This window comes from Styela clava, chromosome 12 (assembly GCF_964204865.1).
Source record: "Styela clava chromosome 12, kaStyClav1.hap1.2, whole genome shotgun sequence".
NCBI lineage: Eukaryota > Metazoa > Chordata > Ascidiacea > Stolidobranchia > Styelidae > Styela > Styela clava.
The window spans coordinates 5,009,707-5,034,320 of record NC_135261.1 but is presented as its reverse complement, the minus strand read 5'-3'; the positions used below and the strand labels follow the sequence as shown (position 1 = coordinate 5,034,320).

The 24,614-nt window shown below is 32.8% G+C and overlaps 1 long non-coding RNA gene across 1 annotated transcript; it reads right to left on the bottom strand.

Moving 5' to 3' along the window:
• Positions 1-4,361: 4,361 nt before the first annotated feature.
• Positions 4,362-22,732, bottom strand: LOC144430642 (uncharacterized). Its single transcript, XR_013479644.1, has 5 exons — positions 22,629-22,732; positions 21,283-21,347; positions 20,575-20,656; positions 5,519-5,644; positions 4,362-5,229 (listed from the first exon to the last, which is right to left on the bottom strand). It is a non-coding gene; the product is annotated as an uncharacterized LOC144430642 (long non-coding RNA).
• Positions 22,733-24,614: the final 1,882 nt, after the last annotated feature.

Sequence of the window (24,614 nt, the reverse complement as noted above, 5' to 3'; positions counted from 1 at the left end):
ACTAGGCCTAATATACAACCTTCAGTTCTGCATCTCCAAGGCGTCTTCTTGTCTTCAATGTTCGATTCTCCTTCTGAAAATGTCTTCGTAATTTCAATCTTCCTAATTCGACTTTTAAAAGAAGTCTTCGTATCTTCATCTTGAAAGTTCTGCTTTTCAAAAGTCTCTTCGTATCTTCAATCCTAATCGTTCTGTTTCTGAAAAGTGTCTTCGTATTTTCAATCTTAATCGTTCTGTTTCTGAGAAGTGTCTTCGTATGTTCAACCTTTATAGTTCTGTCTCTGAAATCTTCTCCGCAATTTGAATCATAGTTTTGCGTCTGAAAAGCTAATAAAACTTTAAAATTAACTAGACCTAATTTACAACCTTCAGTTCTGCATCTCCAAGATGTCTTCTTGTCTTCATTGTTCAATTCTCCTTCTGAAAAGTGTCTTCGTAACTTGAATCTCCATAATTCGACTTTTGAACGAAGTCTTCGTATCTTCATCTTGAAATTTCTGCTTTGGAAAAGTCTCTTCGTATCTCCAATCTTAATCGTTCTGTTCCTGAAAGGTGTCTTCGTATCTTCAATCTTAATATTTCTGTTTCTGAGAAGTGTCTTAGTATGTTCAACCTTTATTTCTTTCTCTGAAATCTTCTCCGCATCTTGAATCTTTATAGTTCTGCGTCTGAAAAGCTAATAAAACTTTAAAATTAACTAGACCTAATTTACCACTTTCAGTTCTGCAACTCCAAGGTGGAAGGTGTCTTCTTGTATTCAATGTTCGATTCTCCTTCTGAAAAGCGTCTTCGTAAATTCAATCTTCCTAACCCGACTTTTAAAAGAAGTCTTCGTATCTTCATCTTGAAAGTTCTGCTTTGAAAAAGTCTCTTCGTATCTCCAATCTTAATCGTTCTGTTCCTGAAAAGTGTCTTCGTATCTTCAATCCTAATCGTTCTGTTTCTGAGAAGTGTCTTCGTATGTTCAACCTTTATAGTTCTGTCTTGAAATGATCTCCGCATCTTGAATCATAGTTCTGCGCCTGAAAAGCTAGTAAAACTTTAAAATTAACTAGGCCTAATTTATCACCTTCAGTTCTGCATCTCCAAGGTGTCTTTTTTTCTTCAATGTTCGATTCTCGTTCTGAAAAGTGTCTTCGTAATTTCAATCTTCCTAATTCCACTTTTAAAAGAAGTCTTCGTATCTACACCTTGAAAGTTCTGCTTTTGAAAAGTCTCTTCGTATCTTCAATCCTAATCGTTCTGTTTCTGAAAAGTGTCTTCGTATCTTCAATCTTAATCGTTTTGTTTCTGAGAAGTGTCTTCGTATATTCAACCTTTATAGTTCCGTCACTAAAATCTTCTCCGCATCTTGAATCTTTATAGTTCTGAGTCTGAAAAGCTAATAAAACTTTAAAATTAACTAGGCCTAATTTACCACTTTCAGTTTTGCATCTCCAAGATGTCTTCTTGACTTCGTTATTCAATTCTCCTTCTGAAAAGAGTCTTCGTAACTTGAATCTTCATAATTCGGCTTTTAAAAGAAGTCTTCGTATCTTCATCTTGAAAGTTCTGCTTTTGGAAATTCTTTTCGTATCTTTAACTTTATCGTTCTGTTTCTGAAAAGTCTCTTCGTATCTTCAACCTACATATTACTGTCTCTGAAATCTTCTCCGCATCTTGCATCTTTATAGTTTTGCGTCTGAAAAGCTAATAAAACTTCAAAATTAACGAGGCCTAATTTACCACCTTCAGTTTTGCATCTCCAAGATGTCTTCTTGTCTTCAATGTTCAATTCTCCTCCTGAAAAGTGTCTTCGTAACTTGAATCTTCATAATTCGGCTTTTAAAAGAAGTCTTCGTATCTTCATCTTGAAAGTTCTGCTTTTCAAAAGTCTCTTCGTATCTTCAATCCTAATCGTTCTGTTTCTGAAAAGTGTCTTCGTATTTTCAATCTTAATCGTTCTGTTTCTGAGAAGTGTCTTCGTATGTTCAACCTTTATAGTTCTGTCTCTGAAATCTTCTCCGCAATTTGAATCATAGTTTTGCGTCTGAAAAGCTAATAAAACTTTAAAATTAACTAGACCTAATTTACAACCTTCAGTTCTGCATCTCCAAGATGTCTTCTTGTCTTCATTGTTCAATTCTCCTTCTGAAAAGTGTCTTCGTAACTTGAATCTCCATAATTCGACTTTTGAACGAAGTCTTCGTATCTTCATCTTGAAATTTCTGCTTTGGAAAAGTCTCTTCGTATCTCCAATCTTAATCGTTCTGTTCCTGAAAGGTGTCTTCGTATCTTCAATCTTAATATTTCTGTTTCTGAGAAGTGTCTTAGTATGTTCAACCTTTAGTTCTTTCTCTGAAATCTTCTCCGCATCTTGAATCTTTATAGTTCTGCGTCTGAAAAGCTAATAAAACTTTAAAATTAACTAGACCTAATTTACCACTTTCAGTTCTGCAACTCCAAGGTGGAAGGTGTCTTCTTGTATTCAATGTTTGATTCTCCTTCTGAAAAGCGTCTTCGTAAATTCAATCTTCCTAACCCGACTTTTAAAAGAAGTCTTCGTATCTTCATCTTGAAAGTTCTGCTTTGAAAAAGTCTCTTCGTATCTCCAATCTTAATCGTTCTGTTCCTGAAAAGTGTCTTCGTATCTTCAATCCTAATCGTTCTGTTTCTGAGAAGTGTCTTCGTATGTTCAACCTTTATAGTTCTGTCTCTGAAATGATCTCCGCATCTTGAATCATAGTTCTGCGCCTGAAAAGCTAGTAAAACTTTAAAATTAACTAGGCCTAATTTATCACCTTCAGTTCTGCATCTCCAAGGTGTCTTTTTTTCTTCAATGTTCGATTCTCCTTCTGAAAAGTGTCTTCGTAATTTCAATCTTCCTAATTCCACTTTTAAAAGAAGTCTTCGTATCTACACCTTGAAAGTTCTGCATTTGAAAAGTCTCTTCGTATCTTCAATCCTAATCGTTCTGTTTCTGAAAAGTGTCTTCGTATCTTCAATCTTAATCGTTTTGTTTCTGAGAAGTGTCTTCGTATATTCAACCTTTATAGTTCCGTCACTAAAATCTTCTCCGCATCTTGAATCTTTATAGTTCTGAGTCTGAAAAGCTAATAAAACTTTAAAATTAACTAGGCCTAATTTACCACTTTCAGTTTTGCATCTCCAAGATGTCTTCTTGACTTCGTTATTCAATTCTCCTTCTGAAAAGAGTCTTCGTAACTTGAATCTTCATAATTCGGCTTTTAAAAGAAGTCTTCGTATCTTCATCTTGAAAGTTCTGCTTTTGGAAATTCTTTTCGTATCTTTAACTTTATCGTTCTGTTTCTGAAAAGTCTCTTCGTATCTTCAACCTACATATTACTGTCTCTGAAATCTTCTCCGCATCTTGCATCTTTATAGTTTTGCGTCTGAAAAGCTAATAAAACTTCAAAATTAACGAGGCCTAATTTACCACCTTCAGTTTTGCATCTCCAAGATGTCTTCTTGTCTTCAATGTTCAATTCTCCTCCTGAAAAGTGTCTTCGTAACTTGAATCTTCATAATTCGGCTTTTAAAAGAAGTCTTCGTATCTTCATCTTGAAAGTTCTGCTTTTGAAAAGTCTCTTTGTATCTTCAATCTTAATAGTTCTGTCTATGAAATCTTCTCCGCATCTTTAATCTTTATAGGTATTGGTCTGAAAAGCTAATAAAACATTAATATTAACTAGGCCTAGTTTTTATACTAAAACTCCGCAAATGGCAGGAGTGAGTTCAGATTCTTTCTTTTATAACAAAAAAACAAAACAAATAAAAAAGCCATGGCGAGCCCTGCTAAATCTGTCCTTCTTTTGTTGCTTTCACGATATCTTTGTTTCCTGTTAAAAATATCTCAAAAAAATTGCATGGAAAAAATGATTATGACAAAACGGAAAGTTAAATAAAGATACAGCATGTTACATGAATAATTCATTCATAAATATAAAATATAAATCATAAACATAAAACAGTGTACATAATTGTAGTAGTATGATTGTGTTCAGAAATTTGTTCACTAAAATCAAAATGAATATAATAGTTAGGCAATGTCTGAAGTAGGCTGGAACTGCCATCACACAAGGGCTGTCATTGAATTGTCATTCAATTACTGATTAAAAAAGAAGGCAACGACATTCAACAGTAACGTCACGTTTAGTGTCATTGATTGAAAATGAAAGAACCTCTTATCTGACCATCCTATTACCGGATTCTATATTTATTTTTATATCAGTAATGACAAAACCGAAATCGCCTAATCATGATTGCAATGCTGTGTTTTCCCTTCCCTCCCAGGGCCCACCACCAATTCCCAGAACCCCCAACCCCCTCCCAAACCCATGTATATGTTAGTTTAATTTGTATATGTATTTGAAGAAGTTGACGTTGAAGATGAAGAGACATAACCATGCCGGCCTGGTTTGTCATAAGATTTCTCACGTTGAATAGGCAGTGTTGATGAGAAGATATGAAGTGATAGAAAGATTTGTGTTATATTGTCATTGACAACCATGGATAGACTATCTGGTTTGTGCCACATACTGGTCAAAAAATAATTTGTTAGAAACTTCAATTTAACATACAAGTGATATGTATATTAAAATAATATATATATAACATATATTGTATACCAATTCGTAAGAACTGCATTGGTATAATTTAGATATAAAAAAAATGTTGATTGACGTTGCCTTTATGCCAAATTTTTACACTGTTACAGATATGTTTAAAACTAAAATGAATGAAAAAAATTAATGCAAATATAAACAATACTGTGTTGTGATAAAAATCCCACTACTCAATTTGATATTCATCAATGTAATAAATTACAATGAAAATATATTTCATAATCATTTCGCTATGACATCAAATATGGGAATTGTATTGTAATGTAGTAAAAACAATTGTTTTGGTTTGTAATCAAGAATCTGTTTGCAATTATTGAAATCACATGAACAGTTGATTCCTGAAGGGTCGACCCATGTGGAAGCTAGCTTATTGATATAATCCTTCTGCATGCATACATGATCGAAGTACAGATGTCATTTAGAAGAGTAAAACCGTCTCTTTTTATCTTGTTCTTATATGTCATTGAACAGTTTTTTTATATGAAAGTTTTTGTTGTTTGTGAGCTCACATTCATATTTGAATACTTAGTTGTATTTACAACTTTTATATTCTCTCTGTGAACAGAAAATGTCATCAAGATTTCATTTCCATAAGTGAGGAAACCTGAAAAACATATACCAATATTCATGACCCCGAATGTATGGCATTCCCTTTTCTATTTTTACAATAGAAGGAATCGTAGTAGTATCATGAATAACCAATTATAGGCGAAAGATAGCCTATCAATGTGATTTGATCTTTGGTCTCATTTGTCTCTTAATTTAAATATGTTTAACTTGCATCGTTCAAATATTCCCAAATTTCCCTTAGTAGCAAAATTTATTTTAGTAAATCAATTTCATATGCCTCGTGAAATTTAAATTGAAAGATTCAAAAGATATTCATTACTTACTTGATTCTTTGGATAGATTTCAACCACACTCAGTGATGCAATATCAGACAAATGGCATTGTCGTATTGTCGTATTTTTTAATGCAATGATAAATTGCCCCGGCTTTCCTGCTGTGTTTTCAGAAAGCTGAAAATAAATGTAGTATGTGGTATGACGTAGTGTAAGCCAATCGCACCCTACGTTGGGAATTGGAAAAAAATAATTTTATATCCTTTTATGATAAATTTTTAAAATAATATTTTTATGCGTGAACTAATTAAAATATAATGTTTTACATTGATAAGTTGGACCTCCAGACGTATGTGTACCAATATGGAGGTGTGTACCAATATGGAGGTAATTAATTTTGTGCGCTTAATGTACATCAAGTTGTGTAAAGAGACGGAAACCTATAGGAAAGCGGTATATTCACTTGAGTAACACAAACACTCTCCGAACTTGTAATAGAAAAAAAAATACGGGAAATTGAAATAAAAACATGGAATATCCCTAACTTGGTACACACACTACGGGAGTACCAATGAGTTTATACCGGTTAAATACTACTGCATGAAATATTACACGGCATGTAACTACAATGAAGACTGGAAACATTTGCAAAATAGCTGAGATTTCCAATTTTCCTCAAATTTTCGATTATTTATGGAATACTTTTCAAATTGTAAGTTATTTAATTTTAGGATAAAATTCCAGGATAATAATTTTGCTAATTGCTCATAACGACATGAAACACCTATTCAAATTTACTTGCATTGATTAGTTGACAACTTTTAAGTGTTAATTACCCTATTTTTGAAAATCCTTGCTGCGTGCCTGATCTCTCCTTCATAGTTTGTAATAAATTTTTAGATAATATTTTGTAATAGTTTAAAAAAACTTATAAATAAATTGCGTTTTTTCTTGTTTCTTCTTGCGTTAAATTTACAATACGATTTTTGCTAGTTTCTTATAAAATTGTAAAATAACTACAATATATTTATTAATTGCAATAATTGTTCGACAACGGTAAAGTATAAGCACACAAAATGACAATATAAAATGAGCATGAAGAATTAGAACATTTGCAAAATACAACTTTTCGCAATGATTCGATTATTCATTTTACGCTCATTGAATAAAATTAAAATAGAAACCTTTTGGCTGTTATTTTATTTCCTAATTTAAAATTTGCTTATTGTTCATAACAGCGTCAGAAAAACAAATTTTCTTGCATCGATAGGTTTTAAAGTATCAACATTTGACATCGTTTAGAAAAAAAATGCGATACCGACTTCGAAAATTTGCAAAAAATGGATTTTGCAACTTTACAGCTATTTCGAATTTTCCGAGTTTTCGATGTACGCTGCTTCAAATTGTGAAAATATAATTTGTTTGATTTTTCAAAAATCTACACAAATACCTTCAATTCAAATTTGAGATAAAATTCAAGAATATTATCCAAAATATTTTTCCTGAATTCTAATAAAATCATATATATCATATATATATATAACATATATTGTATACCAATTCGTAAGAACTGCATTGGTATAATTTAGATATAAAAAAAATGTTGATTGACGTTGCCTTTATGCCAAATTTTTACACTGTTACAGATATGTTTAAAACTAAAATGAATGAAAAAAATTAATGCAAATATAAACAATACTGTGTTGTGATAAAAATCCCACTACTCAATTTGATATTCATCAATGTAATAAATTACAATGAAAATATATTTCATAATCATTTCGCTATGACATCAAATATGGGAATTGTATTGTAATGTAGTAAAAACAATTGTTTTGGTTTGTAATCAAGAATCTGTTTGCAATTATTGAAATCACATGAACAGTTGATTCCTGAAGGGTCGACCCATGTGGAAGCTAGCTTATTGATATAATCCTTCTGCATGCATACATGATCGAAGTACAGATGTCATTTAGAAGAGTAAAACCGTCTCTTTTTATCTTGTTCTTATATGTCATTGAACAGTTTTTTTATATGAAAGTTTTTGTTGTTTGTGAGCTCACATTCATATTTGAATACTTAGTTGTATTTACAACTTTTATATTCTCTCTGTGAACAGAAAATGTCATCAAGATTTCATTTCCATAAGTGAGGAAACCTGAAAAACATATACCAATATTCATGACCCCGAATGTATGGCATTCCCTTTTCTATTTTTACAATAGAAGGAATCGTCCACTATTTATGGAATACTTTTCAAATTGTAAGTTATTTAATTTTAGGATAAAATTCCAGGATAATAATTTTGCTAATTGCTCATAACGACATGAAACACCTATTCAAATTTACTTGCATTGATTAGTTGACAACTTTTAAGTGTTAATTACCCTATTTTTGAAAATCCTTGCTGCGTGCCTGATCTCTCCTTCATAGTTTGTAATAAATTTTTAGATAATATTTTGTAATAGTTTAAAAAAACTTATAAATAAATTGCGTTTTTTCTTGTTTCTTCTTGCGTTAAATTTACAATACGATTTTTGCTAGTTTCTTATAAAATTGTAAAATAACTACAATATATTTATTAATTGCAATAATTGTTCGACAACGGTAAAGTATAAGCACACAAAATGACAATATAAAATGAGCATGAAGAATTAGAACATTTGCAAAATACAACTTTTCGCAATGATTCGATTATTCATTTTACGCTCATTGAATAAAATTAAAATAGAAACCTTTTGGCTGTTATTTTATTTCCTAATTTAAAATTTGCTTATTGTTCATAACAGCGTCAGAAAAACAAATTTTCTTGCATCGATAGGTTTTAAAGTATCAACATTTGACATCGTTTAGAAAAAAAATGCGATACCGACTTCGAAAATTTGCAAAAAATGGATTTTGCAACTTTCCAGCTATTTCGAATTTTCCGAGTTTTCGATGTACGCTGCTTCAAATTGTGAAAATATAATTTGTTTGATTTTTCAAAAATCTACACAAATACCTTCAATTCAAATTTGGGATAAAATTCAAGAATATTATCCAAAATATTTTTCCTGAATTCTAATAAAATCATGATCTAACTAGAATATATATTTCAACACATTTTATACAGCATACAGTTTTAATGAAGGCTTTGATTAATATTTTACAAATCCATTATACGTGTTTCCAAACTTTTCTACCCATAGGTATAGGCAACATTAAAACGAAACGAGGACCGGCAACAGAATTGAAATATTAAATTAATTTCCACCAGTACTAAATAATTCTAAACTAACGCATAAAAGTAAAATATAAAACCACGCGTGAGGTCTTATCTTATTGAACAGAATGCCTTTTATTTTGGTTGAATTTGATTGCGTGAATCTCTTTGAAATTACCAACTAGAACACTAGAACAGCTAAGTCAAATCTAGTTTTGTTATTTTAAACTTTTGGTTCACGGATTGAATGGTTCTGCTCATCAAACTTTTTTAACGAAACGTATATACCCATGAAAAATTTTATGAAAAACAAAAAGCGTATTTTATAGGTGTATCAAATATTAACGTTCATTGGACTCACCCAAAAGGAAAATTCAATAAAAAGTCTAAATGTGGCACGCTTTCTCGACTGCCTATTTATTACATTTTATCGGGAAGTTGGGAGAGATAATTTTATTTCTTACTTGAATTGGTTGGAGCTCTCTACGCTTTTTTGACCAATGACACGTTACCCGTCATTTTTCGTTTTGCTTTTCATACAATGCACAATCATATAACATTACCTATATATTCTTTTATGGGGATTATCATACGGCACTGCTTCAATATATCAATCTCTGAAATAGATGTTTAAATTAATGTTTTCACAAAAATATTTATTTACATTATTGAGGTAACGTCATAAGGCAAAATTTTGAGAATGAGCTTCTGATTCCACTTCCTCATCTCTATTTCCTACAAAAATGCAACTACTTAATTACTACTCAATTAAAAAAAAATAAATAAAAAAAAAATAAATAAATATTGGATTCCAATAATGAAATCCATTAAAATAAATAACTTTTCGTGATATAGTTCAAACAACAATTATCTCACTGAATTTTATATAAAATATAAGATAATATTTTTGCGATCTCAAAAAAAAAACGATGTAAACTGATTATAATTTATCGTGTATTTATAGAAAGCAAACGGTAGTAAAGCATAAGAACGTGGAGTGTCAAAACAGAAAGACAAAAATTCAGAACAGTTGCGAAAGTCATGAATTTAAAAACTTTAAATAGTCTCCTATTTTTTTGCCTCTGTTCGCTACCTTAAAAACAAAAAAATAAAAAAAAACTATAATTTCTTTATCCAAATTTATAATACAATTTTGCGATAATAATTATGTGATTTATTCTAAATTGATACAATTTTCAGAATATTTTTGCTATTTTCTTAGAAAATTGTAAAACTACAATATATATATAATTTTTAATGCATTGCTAGTTTTCAAAGCTTTTCAGCTTTATTGAATATTTCGTTGTTTTGAAATGTGATAAAAAGATGTTTCTTTTTTAAAAATTCATCCAATTTTAGGACATCATTTTGAAGATATATTTTCCTAATTTCTAATAAATCGTGAGCTAACTAGAATATATGTATGAGTACATGAAATGACCTATTTTTATTAATTGATTAGTCGACGAACTCATACATATAGTGTTTTAAAATTTGAAATTGTTTTCAGCATACAATACCAATATAGACTTTGAACATTTGCAAAAAAAATTTTTTTTTTATCGAGTTTTCGTAATAAAAATATTAGTAATCGTAAAATACGACAATATAGATCAGTAGTTTCAGACATTTAATTTTAATTTTTTGAAAAAATCACAAATACCTTCAATTCAATTAGAGGATAAAAATTCAAGATATTATTTTGTCCTAAATTCTAATAAAGCCAAGAGATAACTAGAATATATGTATCAACACATAAAATCTTATACAGCATACAATGTCAATAAATGAAGTACTATTTAACTAATCCATTACATGTGTTTTCATAATTTTCTACCCATAGGGATAGGCAACATCAAATTATAATAAAAAAAAGAGCACCGGCAACAGAATTTTAAAGTATTAAATTAATTTATCTCATTGATAAATAATTCGAAACAAATAAGAAAAAATGCATGAGGTCTCAACAACATAGAGCGCCTTTTTGGTCAATCAAATTTTGTATCTAAGATTTTGGTTTACGAATGTAAATGTTCTTTTCCTTAAATTCTCCTGGCGGAAAAGATGCCCAATCAAAAATGACGAAATGATTGATCTCTATTAACAATATCGGGGTCTTACATCTTTTCACAAATAAATCGGTCATTCTAAAACGAAATTTGTAGAATCCTAAGCAATGTTCCCTCAAATTTTTGTAGTATGTGTGCGCAGAAATTTGTGTGTGCGCACTTTTTTGGAAATGACTAATATTTGTGCAAAAACCAATGAAGAAATTTTGGCGTTCTAACCGGGTAATAAGTGGGCTTATTAAGAAAATTTTGGTTATTCGATAAGTTTTTCTATAGATTGTAAATGCTTCAGTGAAGGCTATATATTATCAGTAGATAACAGGGAACATACATGGAAAATAATAAATAAAATTGATTGTAACAGATGGTTTTATTTGAATTCAAATAAAGGGTAAAAAAAGAACATTGTTCATTACACCGAAATACGTCTGTGCGCAGTAAATCTATGCGTGTGCGCAGCCTCTGAAAGCTGTGTGCGCGCGCACACCTTAGAGGAAACACTGATCCCAAGTTCATCAAATAAGAAATTGACAGGCGGGGAGCTAGCCTATTTAAATACGCTTTTCTGGGGGCATTGGAAGGGATCATTCTATTTATTTCTTGAATTTATTAAAGCTTTCTGCGCTTTTTTTTTGAATAATGACACATTTCCACATTTTCAAACTACTTAAGTCACCATTAATATTTTTCATAGACATTCACGCCCTTCTGCTTTACTTTATACACAATCATATAGCATTACCCGTGTATTTCTGGTACGAGGACTATTATACGATACTGCTTGAATTTAATAAGAAAACAAGAGAGCTATGCTCAAATATATGGGCACGTAGCGCCACCCAATGGCAATAATTTTGATGACGTCATAGCGAAAAAAAAAGTAATAGCCTTCTGTAGAAAATATTTATCTTTAACCACTGAAAATTTCAAAGCAATTGGTCCAGTATTCGAAGAGAAAAGCGATTTTTTAAAAATGATGGAGACAAATAACAATAACAACATAATATTGAAACGATCGTTATGTCCACTAAACGTGTCCAATAAAGTATTAGTTATCAGTCTTTGTTCGTATTCAAATGGCAATTCATGAACTCAAATCCGGAAATCCGGATCAAGCATTTCAAGTTATCTAATTTGACGAAACATTTCTGATATAAATTTAACTGTGAATTTCAAATCAACGACAGCATGAATTCTTATTAATTACAGGGTATCCCAAAATAAATGAAATCCATTAATTCGATTACAAATTTTAAAGGTATCCTTTATTTTGTGACACACTGTGCTACGATATTTGTCGTACATTACAGTCTATGCAGTATACAGTATATTCATCGTACGCTACTTAAAAAATTTGAAAAAATACTTTTATTTTAATGTATGTTACAATTGACATAGTTTCCTAGAGCATAGTGAAATCTATTTTTATTCTTGCATTAGTTAATGAAATGCTTCACAACATGAATAGACATATTTTCATATTGCATGTTCTTCAAAAATGGAAAAAAATTGCTTGGAATAATATTGGATTAATTTGGCTTGGATTAATATTTAACAAATCCATTAAATCAGTTTTTCCAACTCTTCTACCCCGAAGGCCGGAAACAGAATATGGAAACATAAAAATAATTTATCCCAGTAAAAAAGAATTATAAACATACATGAGGTCTCGTGTAGAGCGCCTTTTTTAACTAAATTTGATTGCACGGATCTCTTCGAAAATATTAAATAGAACAGCAGAACAGCTTTAAGTTAATCAACTTTTGTTATTTTAGATCTTGGTTTACGAATGAAATTGTTCTACTGATTAACAAAATTCCATTCGCGTACAGAGTCCCTTAAAAATGACGAGCGCATTTCTGATAGTAATCTAATTCATGATTGGTCTCTTACGAACAATATCGTGGTCTTTAATTCTTTCTACAAATAAATTGACAACTCTAAAACAAAATTTGTAAAACTATTATTTCATCAAACATCTTTCATTGGACTCGCTCTAAATTCAGAACGGCACAAATGTTGTATTCTTCCAGGCTCGTCTATTTATTCCCCTTTACACATGTATTTCGGTATCATTATACGATACTGCTTGAATTAAATTTTTAAAAAAATAAATTATTAGCTATCAATCAATCTCTGTTCGTATTTAAATGAAATATCGAGTTTTCAATTTTGTAGCTTTTTGACATCTTTTTGAGATTCAACAGAACACTTTGACGACAAACTAGAACCTTCAATTAACACTATACTCAAACGATTTAACGACCAAAACCGAATAAAGCAACATGACATTAGTCTTTTTGGGCCACTAAGTGGTTACGATGGCAAAGAAACAACTGATTAGCAAAAATTTTAGCAAATCGATAAACAACTGTGCGGTCCGCGTACCTGCATCACACGCCTTTTTAAATTATATATATGTATATGTTTACCCTACATCATTCAAATATCAACAACCTTTGAGTTAAAGTTTTGTAAAGAGACTGAAACCTAAGGGTACGGGGGTATACACTTAGCCCCGAACTCGTAATAGAAGTAAAATAGAAATAAAATAATGACCTGGCCCCAACCTGGTACACATACTAAGGGAGTACGACATTAGATTTAAATTGAAAAACTGAAAATATTTTCATTACACATTTGGCTCTTCACAAACAATATAAGCTTCAATAAGCTTACAAAATACATAAAGATAATTCTCACTGATATTCATTTTTAGTTCATTTTCAAATACGTCGCAGATTTGACAAAAATACAAACATTACTTATTTGCAATGATCCTGACAAAAGAATTATTTACCATTGTGTTATATTTCATTTTATTCAGCAAGTTTCCAAATATTACAATCAGATGTCAGTCAGTTTTCCAATTGCACAAATTAAAAAATTGTAATACCAATAAACTGCCAATAAGTTTTTTTTACTACTCTGGAATATATGACTAATTACTGCCGGTCAGCAATGTGTAGCATTTTCACACCTTTTACGAGAATCAATGGATATCTGGATCAAAATTAAAAGATAATATAGGGAAATATCGGTCTATATTTAGCCGATACTGATACAAATACCGGAAAATTGGCCGATGTTGCCGATACCCGATACCGATACATTGGTACATCTCTAGTCAGAATCCTTATGGGTGGGGACAAAAACGGCTCAGAATTAAGAAGGCAACAAATACCAGGAACATGATAATAAAGATAAAAAATAATTTCAACATCCATATTTTAATGATCCTGGATCAGATTGAAAACTAGAATATATCGGAAATATTGGTCTACATCTAGCCTATACCGATATAAATATCTATATTGCCGATAGATACATCTCTAGAATATAACGCTATTTGAAAAGAATTTAACGCTTATAAATATTGATGGGATGGTTACTTGGTTACTAAGACGACTGACAAGGTGGGAAGGGGGGTATGTACAAGGGGGGTATATAATAACTATGTGGGATTCACGGGTATATTGATACACCTGGAAAATTAGATGTATGTGATTTATATGGTAACTTAATTATAAATTTAATCTCATTTCAGTCCGAAGCACAAATAACAACACGACTATGGGAGATTTACGGTTATGCCATATTAACACACTTCATTGGATCCACTCATGTATATAAAATCGTTATTGGAAATTTTGTGCAATTCTAGTTTCGAACGCTTCGGAAAATAAACGGCATGGTTAACCGAATATTATCTGGGGTACAGACTGTGAAAGATTGCGGTAACAGTTGTAAGCTTTGTCAGATTCAATTACCTAGTAATGTACAACGACGAGTGATCCACCATTTGTGGTTACGACGGATTGATATATTTTATGTACACGACGCCTTACGGTCTGGCAATCATAGCTAGTGTTATTCGAATTCATGCTTTTGAAGAACCTCATTCTTTTTCAATTACTAAGTGTGTAGGTAATTTATTACACTATATATAGATAATTACACATAACAACATAACATATCAGTACCCGCACTCTACGACACAGAAATGGGGAATATAATTCTAGCTTCTAACGATTATACACATTAATGGGATGCTTAAGTCGACTGCTAACATGGGTGTATACTGATTTGGTTAGATCCGATTTATAGCACCGTTATAAGTTATTAATTTGAGTTTGGAACACACATGACATGGTTAACTAGTACTAGAAAATGTACGACTATGAGAGAGTTGCGGTAACGTTTAACATTTATACGCTTTGTCGGATTTACTCATATACATCGTGATCTACCATTTGTGGTAAAAAAACGGATTTCACACATTAGATTAAACAAAAATGCTCTGCAGAATAATAAGGACTATGCTATCAATGAAGAAAGAAATACAGTGCATAATTACAAGATCGGGTGTTGAGTGGGTTCCCGGGATTGTTCAATAAATATTCTGGGCTAAAAATTAACCTTATCTAAAGTAAAGTACATGAACTGGTAACCATCCTTCTTGATCGAATTGCTGCCAATAGGGCATTATTTAATCATAGCTACTGTTTTTTGACTCCATACTTTTCAAGGAATAAATATGTATTTGCCATGTTCATAACACGACGTAAGTCTCCTAGTTGGTGTGGCACAACTATTTTTACATATGTGATTCCTAACCCCCACCTGACTGGGCCATTCAAAAAATTACATGTTATGTACAGTTATGAACATGAACGGCACGTCAGCTGATTTTTACGGGGGATTTGCATTTAACATTAATACGCTCTGTATGATTCACTTACCGGTATATAATAGCAGGCTTGTCCATGGGACATATTTCTGTCTCATCCCATTCCACGGGATTCCCATTCCCAAGAAGCGTTTACTAAATAAGACTACATGTACCAAGACACATGCGAAACAACAAAATTTACAGACTTTGTTAACTTTAAACTAATATACTGTGTCCATCAGCCCCTTGACAAAGTATATTGGACCATTCTCAGGCTCCGGCGCCAATATGGGATTGTGGTTCCCTTATCTGTCCAAATCTTATGCCAATAGAGTTAATATCGGCCTTAGCTATTTATTGCCGTATTGCCCCGTTATGAGAGAAGAATTTATTACTTTGCAGTAATCAATTGACGTATTGAAATTGAAAACTCTGTAAATATAATTGTGAATTTCAGAGTAACCATTTATGATATAATAGTGGTTGTGGTATTGTTCTGTTGGGAAAATAACACAAGAAAACGTTGAAATAAAATTAATTTATCATAAATAATTATTAACCCTCTACTAGACACAATATATCTCAAGATGAAGGTTGTTTATTGGAAATTTTCGAAATTTTGTCGTATAGATAAAATACTATTAGAGAAGTGTGTTTTAAAGATATATTGCTGACTAGGACTATAGCACACGCTTATAAAAAGACATGAGAGAAGCTTTAGGGCTTAATGGTTGAAGAATTTTTTTTTTAAATTACCCATGCAAAATGGCCTCAGAGAGGCGGCTGGAAAAGAGTTGCTGAATATATTTTGCTTTTTATAACTAGAGAGATATGCTCAAATATCTGGACACAAAGTCCATAACGATTTTCCCGAAAATCATACGGTATTTCGTGTCCCACGTGTCCCATAGGAAATACAAATGGGTGCTGTCTCATCCCATCCCATGGGACGATTCCTCTATTAACAAGCCCGATTATATGGTACTCTAGCGTCTAGCCCGATCTACATTGGACTCATTAGATTAACCGAATTGCCCTTAACAGGGCATGGTCATTGAACATACATTGAAGAAAATTTTGCTATTTGTGGTAGTCGTAATGTGACTCCTGCGATTCCCTATTTCGATAAAGCATCCCTTTATTATGGGCGTCTTTGATATTTTATAACGAAAACGTCGACTACAAGAAAAAGTGATTTATGGCACCGAAAATTACATATATTACTTTTTTAGAAATATGTGTTAGTGTATTATATTGTACTTTATAATGCAATCTGCAAGTGAAACTTTTACTTTCATTTTTTCTGTTTTTGACGATTTTTCAATGATTTTGATTGATTTTTTCAATGATAGTCTCTCCATTTTTACCTAAAATGTAAGGCAATTTGAAAAAACTACTACATTAGTAAATTTAGTCATTCAATTTCCTAAATCGACAAATAGGCAAAAACAGGTCAGAATTTCGTTCCTGTTTCTTATCACTGGGGTAGGGAAGAAAAAGGCAATGCGTTAAGGAGGCAAAAACCGCGAACAAGTTACCTCGAGCAACAAAGAATGGCAATATTAGTATTTTAACTTATTTTTCAACTGATTCTGGATCAGGATGAAAAAGTAAATATATCAGAAATATCGGTCTTCATCCAGCCGATACAGAAACAATAACCAATATCAAAAAATTGGCCAATATATATAACCGATAACGATGCATTGATACATCTCTAGTCAGAATCCTGTTTCTACACTCTGATTCTACATTCATGAAAATGGCTCAGAATTGAGGAGGTAATAAATATCACGAACATGATAACTCCAGGCAAAAAATTTCATTATTAGTATTCTAACTTATATTTCGAATGATTCTAGATCAGAATAAAAAGCTAAATATATCAGAAATAATGGTCTCTACATTTAGTTTATATCGGTATGAATATCGGCGCTTCAGAAGTATGTGTACCAATAGGGAGGTAACTAATTTTGTTCGCCTATTTTACAACGAGTTGATTAAAGGGACCGATTACTATGGGCAAGTGGTGCATTCACTAGGCTAAGACAGACAGTCCCAAACATCGTTAGGGAAAATCGGATTAAAATTATGGCCCAAGCTGGTACACATACTACGGGATTACCTATATATATATTGGGATATACGATACCGATACATCTCCAGAACATGAATATAATGGTTATGAATATTAATGGGGGGGGGGGGGGGGGGTATTTACAGACTATGGGGGATTTACAGTTATATTGATAACTTGAAAAATGGGATGCATATGATTTGTATAGTAACGTTATTATAATTTTAATTATATTCTAGTTCACGGAATACGAATGACAAAGGGTGTGGGACTATAGATGATTACCGGTTATGCAGTACACACTTGGGAGGATCCACCTATGAATGTAATATCGTTATTGAAATTTTAGCCGGATTCTAATTTGGGACACTTGTGAACATAAACGGCATGGTTAACTAATTATTACCAAGAGGTATACACTATGGGAGATTTACGGATACATTGATAAGCTTTGTCGGATTTGAATATATTTGCATTTTTATGATGTTGGTAAATTGTTAAAATTGAGACGCTCAAGATTATTTTCAAGGTATCACCTTTAGGGAAATTCAAAGGTCGACGATAAAATTTTACATTATTAATGGTTAGCTTTATATCACCACCACAGTAATAGGTCGTGTGCGATCCGGCTGTAAATTATTAAATGATAATGAAAGGGATCAACTTCAGTTGACTACGGTATAGTTTCCGATCGACAATTGCAAAATTTACGACACAGAAAAATTGGGAATAAAAATTCATGTTTGCAACACTTGCTTGCAACACAAGAGGGGCGGGTATATACAGAGCATAAGGGATATACAGCTATATTGATACACTTGGTTGTATGTTTTATATAGTATCGTTTAATTTTATTTTAGTCAAGATCACGAATGCTAGTAGTTAACTAGTATCACAAAATGTACGACTATGGGAGATTAACGATATGCACTTGGTTGAATTCACTTATGAGCATGGACGACATGGTTAACTGAAATATTACCAGGGGATATAGACGATGGGGGATTTAACTCAGTTACATTGATACGCTTTGTCGGATTCACTCATCTATTATGGTTCTCTGCATGATCCATCATTCGTGGTAAAAAATCACCGCGCTCATTAAGTTAAACAAAAAAAATGCTACGAATAATGATAAAGATTATGCTATCAACGAAGAAGGAAATAATGCAGGTATAAAACTAAAAATATATAGAACTGTTTGTATCGAAAATCTATGACAGCAATTCTCACAAAGTTTGCTATACCGCCCCCTGGGGAGGGAAAGACACATAGTAACATACATGTAAGACACTTCAAAAAAAACTTCATAGTACCGGTATATCTATGAGTGATCTACCATTTGTGGTTACAACGAATCGATGAATTTTATGTACACGACGCCTTACGGTCTGGCAATTATATCTAATGTTATTTGAATTCATGCTTCTTAAGAACTTTATTCTTTTTTAATTACTAAGTGTGTAGGTAATTTATCACATTATATATAGATAATTACGCATAACAACATAACAAACATATCAGTACCCGCACTCTGCGACACAGAAATGGGGAATATAATTCTAGTTTCTAACGCTTATACACATTAATGGGATGGTTAACTGGACTGCTAACAAGGGTGTATACTGATTTGGGTAGATCCGATTTGTAGTATCGTTATTAATTTGAGTTTGGAACACGCATGGCATGGTTCACTATTACTAGAAAATGCACGACTATGAGAGAGTTGCGGGAACGTTTAACGTTTTACATTTATACGCTTTGTCGGATTTACTCATATAGTATGGTACTCCGCGTGATCTACCATTTGTGGTAAAAACGGGTTTCGCATATTAGATTGAACAAAAAATGCTATGCAAAATAATGAGGAATATGCTGTCAATGAAGAAAGAAATGCAGTGCATGACTATAAGATCGGGTATCCTTCTTAATCATATTCCTTCCAACAGGGCATTATTTAACATAGCTACTGTTATTTAACTGCATTCCCTTCAAGAACTAAGTATGTATTTTATTTGTTCCATCGTATATAGATGTATAAACATAAGAACATAAATCACATCGGTACCCGCACTGTTCGACAAAAAAAATTTGTAATATAATTCTAGTGTTCAACAAAATATTGATGGGGCGATTAATAAAACTTACGAGGGGGCGGGGAGGGGGTGGGTGTATACAGACCATAGGGGGTTTACGGCTATATTGATACACACTATACGTTGTATTTATTGAATATAGTATCGTTTTTAACACGAGTGGCATGGTTAAATGTTACCAGAGGGTGTAAGACTACGGGAGATTTACTGCTATACGGCATTAATATACTTGGCGAGATACATATAAATATGAACGACATGGTCAACTGAATATTATGGGGGATTCACAGTAACATTTATACGCTTTGTCTGATTCACCTACCGTTATACAATAGGGCAGTCTGACTGCTATACAATTTGTGGCGAAACTCACTTTGGTCATTGGATTAACGACGGATTGCTCCTAACAAGGCATTGCCATTGGACATACATCAAAAAAAAAATTGGGCGCTCCAGAATTATGTGCACCAATATTGAGGTAACTAATTTTGTTCGCCTATTTTACATTAGGTTGTGTGGCTGTAGAATGACTGCAACCTATGAGAAAGGGGTATATTCAATTGGCAGTCCTCACACTCGTAACAGAACCAAAATGAGGAAAATCTGATTGATATTATGGCCTAACCCTAACTTGGTACACATATTTCGCGAGTACCGAATATTGTACTTTTTTAGGCAACCACAACGCAACTCCTACGATTCTCTATTTCGATAAAGCATCCCTTTATTACAGTGGTTACCAAACTTCTTGATATCGTTACCCCTGAATTGAATCCTAAAATCTCAATTACCAATTTTTGTGAGAAAAAAATTTCCAGCGAACAATTCATCAAATTTGTCAGCAACAATAAGTTAACAAAATATAAACTTTATTACACGAGTCTTCGATACTTCAAAACGGAAATGTCGACTACATAAAGAAGTAATTTATGGCACTAAAAATCACATATATTATTTGTTTAGAGGGATGTGTTAGTGTATTATATGGTACCTTATTATGTCATCTGCAGGTGAAAGGTTTCCAGACGTTTTTACCGTTTTTTCACTGATTTTGCATGTCTCTCTATTCCAACCTAAAAATATAAGACAATTTGAAATAACTACTTCTCTAGTAAATTTAGCCATTCAGTTTCCTAAATCAGGAGCCACTGGTGGCAGAGTATAGGTTGGTCTGAGCGGCATCAGGTTTCCTCCACAACGATAGCTTAGGTTTTAAAAAATTCAAATTTTCTCCAAGTTCTTTATTTTTTTTAACGCAAAACAAGTTGAAAACATAAATAAACAAATTAGGACTAAATGAAATAAGAACCGGTGATATTGTGACGTCAAACATTCAAGAATCTACAAATTATATTGAACATATTAATAATGGCGAACTGAGCTAAGTGAGTTGCGGCCACTCTAATATTAAACCTTCATGCTATGGCGGGGGCCACAAACTATAATCCTGCGGGCCGCAATTGGCCCCCGGGCCGCAAGTTTGAAACCTCTGTCCTAAATTAATATTTTAACAGATAATTTTTCAATTGCACAATTTACAATAACTAAAATATCAAATTACACAATATTTTCGTTCACAACTGTTTCATGGAATTTATGACTAATTATTTCCGGGTCACTAATGTGAAGAAATGTCACATTCGTTTACGAAAATCACGGATATTAAAAAGTCAACTTAAATTTAAAAATTATTGTTTACCTGTGTTGTAGATTTTCTTCAATTTTGTCAGTTTCTTCGTAACTCCATTTTTCATAGTTCTGAATCTGGAAAGCATAGATTAATATTAGGCTTTCGCATAACACAATAATTCGTGCATGATAGTACTGAATCTATTCGCAATCGATAAAATATAACGAAATTGAAAGAAATATCATGGCAAGTCTAAATATTTAAGGTCTTATATACTTAAGGTTTCTAAAGTTATGCATCAGATTTATATGAAGGGGTCATGGTAATTTGGATGACGTAGAGCAGGGTTCCCCAAACTGGGGTCCGTGATGACTGCACAGAGGGTTCACAACGACCATACAAATAAATCATAATCTTATCATATTGCCGTTATCCCGTCCATATTCAACATTAGTATTGGTTCAGACTTTCGTGAGTTTTATTCATCAAATAAAATCTGTCCCGCCTGATACTGCCACAATCAAAATGAAACCAAATTTTGATGTTTCAGGCACGAGGCCTATTGTTTTCCACTGTTGCTTTCGTAACACTGTAAATATTGTTCTCAAAATGTAATTTTTTATAGATCGTATAAGTAGTTAGCGAGTTCTATACAGAAAGGAATTTTTGTAAAGAACATAAGTCAGGAATCCCGAATAGAATATCAGCGCCGGTGACGCAAGACAATGTGTGAACGCATTTGAGGGCTCGTATGTTATGTGCGCAACGACGCGAGGATATAACGCAGGGAGTTGTACCAGGTTAGGCCATCGTTTTAAGGGATTTTCCTTATTTTATTTCTATTACTAGTTCGGGGACTGTCTGTTTTAGCAAAGTTAATATACCCCTGCCCTTAGGCCTCCGTCCATTTACACAACTTGATATAAAATAGGCGAACAACATTAGTTACTTCCATATTGATGAAAATACATCTGGAGTTTCCACAGGGATAACGCAGACAACAGATAAATATCGAAAATCTCAATGATGAAACAGCAGAGCTATTCCCACAAAACTAACATGTTGGTAGCCGGTGTGTTGAGTAAATGTAAACAATACAAATTGGAAAAATATTCAGAACGTTCTTCTATTTGTAATAATCACACCCAGATACAAATTAGCCACGAATTCGATAAACTTTACATTCTCTGCTTACTCATGAATGGAACTTTGATGGAGTTAAATTTGTATTCGATTCAAAAAGCTGTAGTCTGCGATTTCAACCCGTAAGACATATAAATCACAAAACAATAACTTATTTCTGTGATCCGGTAAGTTTTACGTAGTAAGTTATAAAATCCAATTATTTGACTTTCTAAAAAGGGAAATAGTATAACATCAGTAAAAACATAAGTTATTAAGTGCATTTAGCTAACCTGAATATTGCTTCGAAGGTACCAAACATATCCATTGATCATCCTACGCCGAAACTCATCCGTATCCCATAATGTACTGTTGCGACTGAAGCGTTCGCTTGTGGCTTCCCGCGCGAAATATTTGACGAAACACCAAATAATCATTTGTAATTAAATGTTTTTTGATTACTCCGATTGCTTTAGATTAACCCTTTATCGCCACGAGCCCAACACACTTCTGACGCGCCATAAGAAAACTTAGTACATGGCAGTCGGTTTTAGCTTACAGTAAATTATCCGCCGAACCAAAAAGTTAAAAGGCAAATACCAAAACAGCCTTAATCTACGGCCTATGTGAAGTATCTATAATTGACTTGTCAAGAAAGCCCTGATCGGTCACAACAACTGATAATGTCTAGATTTAGCGTCAATCTCATACATACAATCGGAAATCACACCCATTCTGACTGCTTAGTTGACAAACTTTGCTTATGTTATATTAGTAGAGCAGCAATGCATTGGCTAAGATAAAGCCTATAAATACTCTTGATCGCTTCGTAAAGAGCGATCATGATACAGGTACGACCGTACGAGATACCCCTAATGATAAACCCTACGACATCTCGGCGGTTTGAAATCGTCGTCGCCGACAATATCTATGAATAGTAAAGCCTCTTCAAGACACCTTAAAAAGCATCCCGTATCCTTGTTTTTAAGGAAAACATAATCTTTTATCATACATTTTGTTCTTTGGATAAGGATATACAGATACTTATTCGGATGTTCGACGCAGCTATGGAATCGAGCGTACACTAACTATCCTCATGCGCGGCGAGTGGCGCATGCCGCTAAGCGTTAGCAGTACGCACCTCAGTTAACACGCCACGGGATCGCAGGTTCGAATCCCGCCTGGAATAGAGAATGTGCGAGTGGATTGTTGGACTTTTCACCGCCATAAGTGACAGTTACAGTTTCCTCCCAGAGGCATTGTTTTTAAGAGAAAATTATGCACCTTACACCCATTAAATTTCAGCACGTGAGCTAGCTACTGTTTGGAAAACAATTATTTGAAAATCTATTGATTTATTATGCATTTTAAAACCTAAACACAAAGTCATCAGCTTAATTGATATAGTGCTCAACGTAAGAATTTTATAACCGTAATCCAGTCAACTGTGATCAGTGGAAGTTAGTCTGTAACACCCAGCTCTTGCTAAAAATTGCTTTTTAAAATACAGAGAAATGCTTGTTTTTACGACCCGCTCCTCATTGGGTGCGCCCCTGACTTTAATGCAAAACGAACTTTAGCTTAAAGATAACACGCATCCATAGGTGATATGAGTCGATGAGAGTCACTGTTCACTTTTCATAGATACGTCCAGAATATTATGATATCATGCTTGATTATGATTCTGGTTTATTACAGATAGTTGTGAATCGATGAATATAAAGATGGCGTATACTGTTTTAAATAAAATAAAAACAATGCCATTTACCTGTAGGTATAACTAAGAATGACGAACCAATTTGTTTAAATATATGGCGCTCCCGAAGTGTGTGTACCAATATGGAGGTAACTAATTTTGTTCGCCTACTTTACATCAAGTTGTGTAAAGGGACTAAAACCTATGGTCAGGGGATATATTCACTTGACCAACACAGACAGTCTCGCACTCGTAATAGAACCAAAATAAGGAAAATTAGAATAAAATTATGTCCTAACCCTCACCTGGTACACACACTACGGAAGTATCAAAAATATTACTATTGCAATTCAAACTATTTGTGATTTACTAATCGGGAAAATTTTTACTTTCTATGGGAAATTTTTCCAAAGAAATCAAATCTCAACAAGCTCGTTCAATAACGATGCACATGACTGAAATATCCGAAGCTTCATAGAAAACCATCAAACTAAAGATAGGAAACTATTGACCAAACTGAAACTTGATGAAGTGAGTAAATCCTGATTGGGTGAAAGTATAGATGCTGACAAATTTATATTCT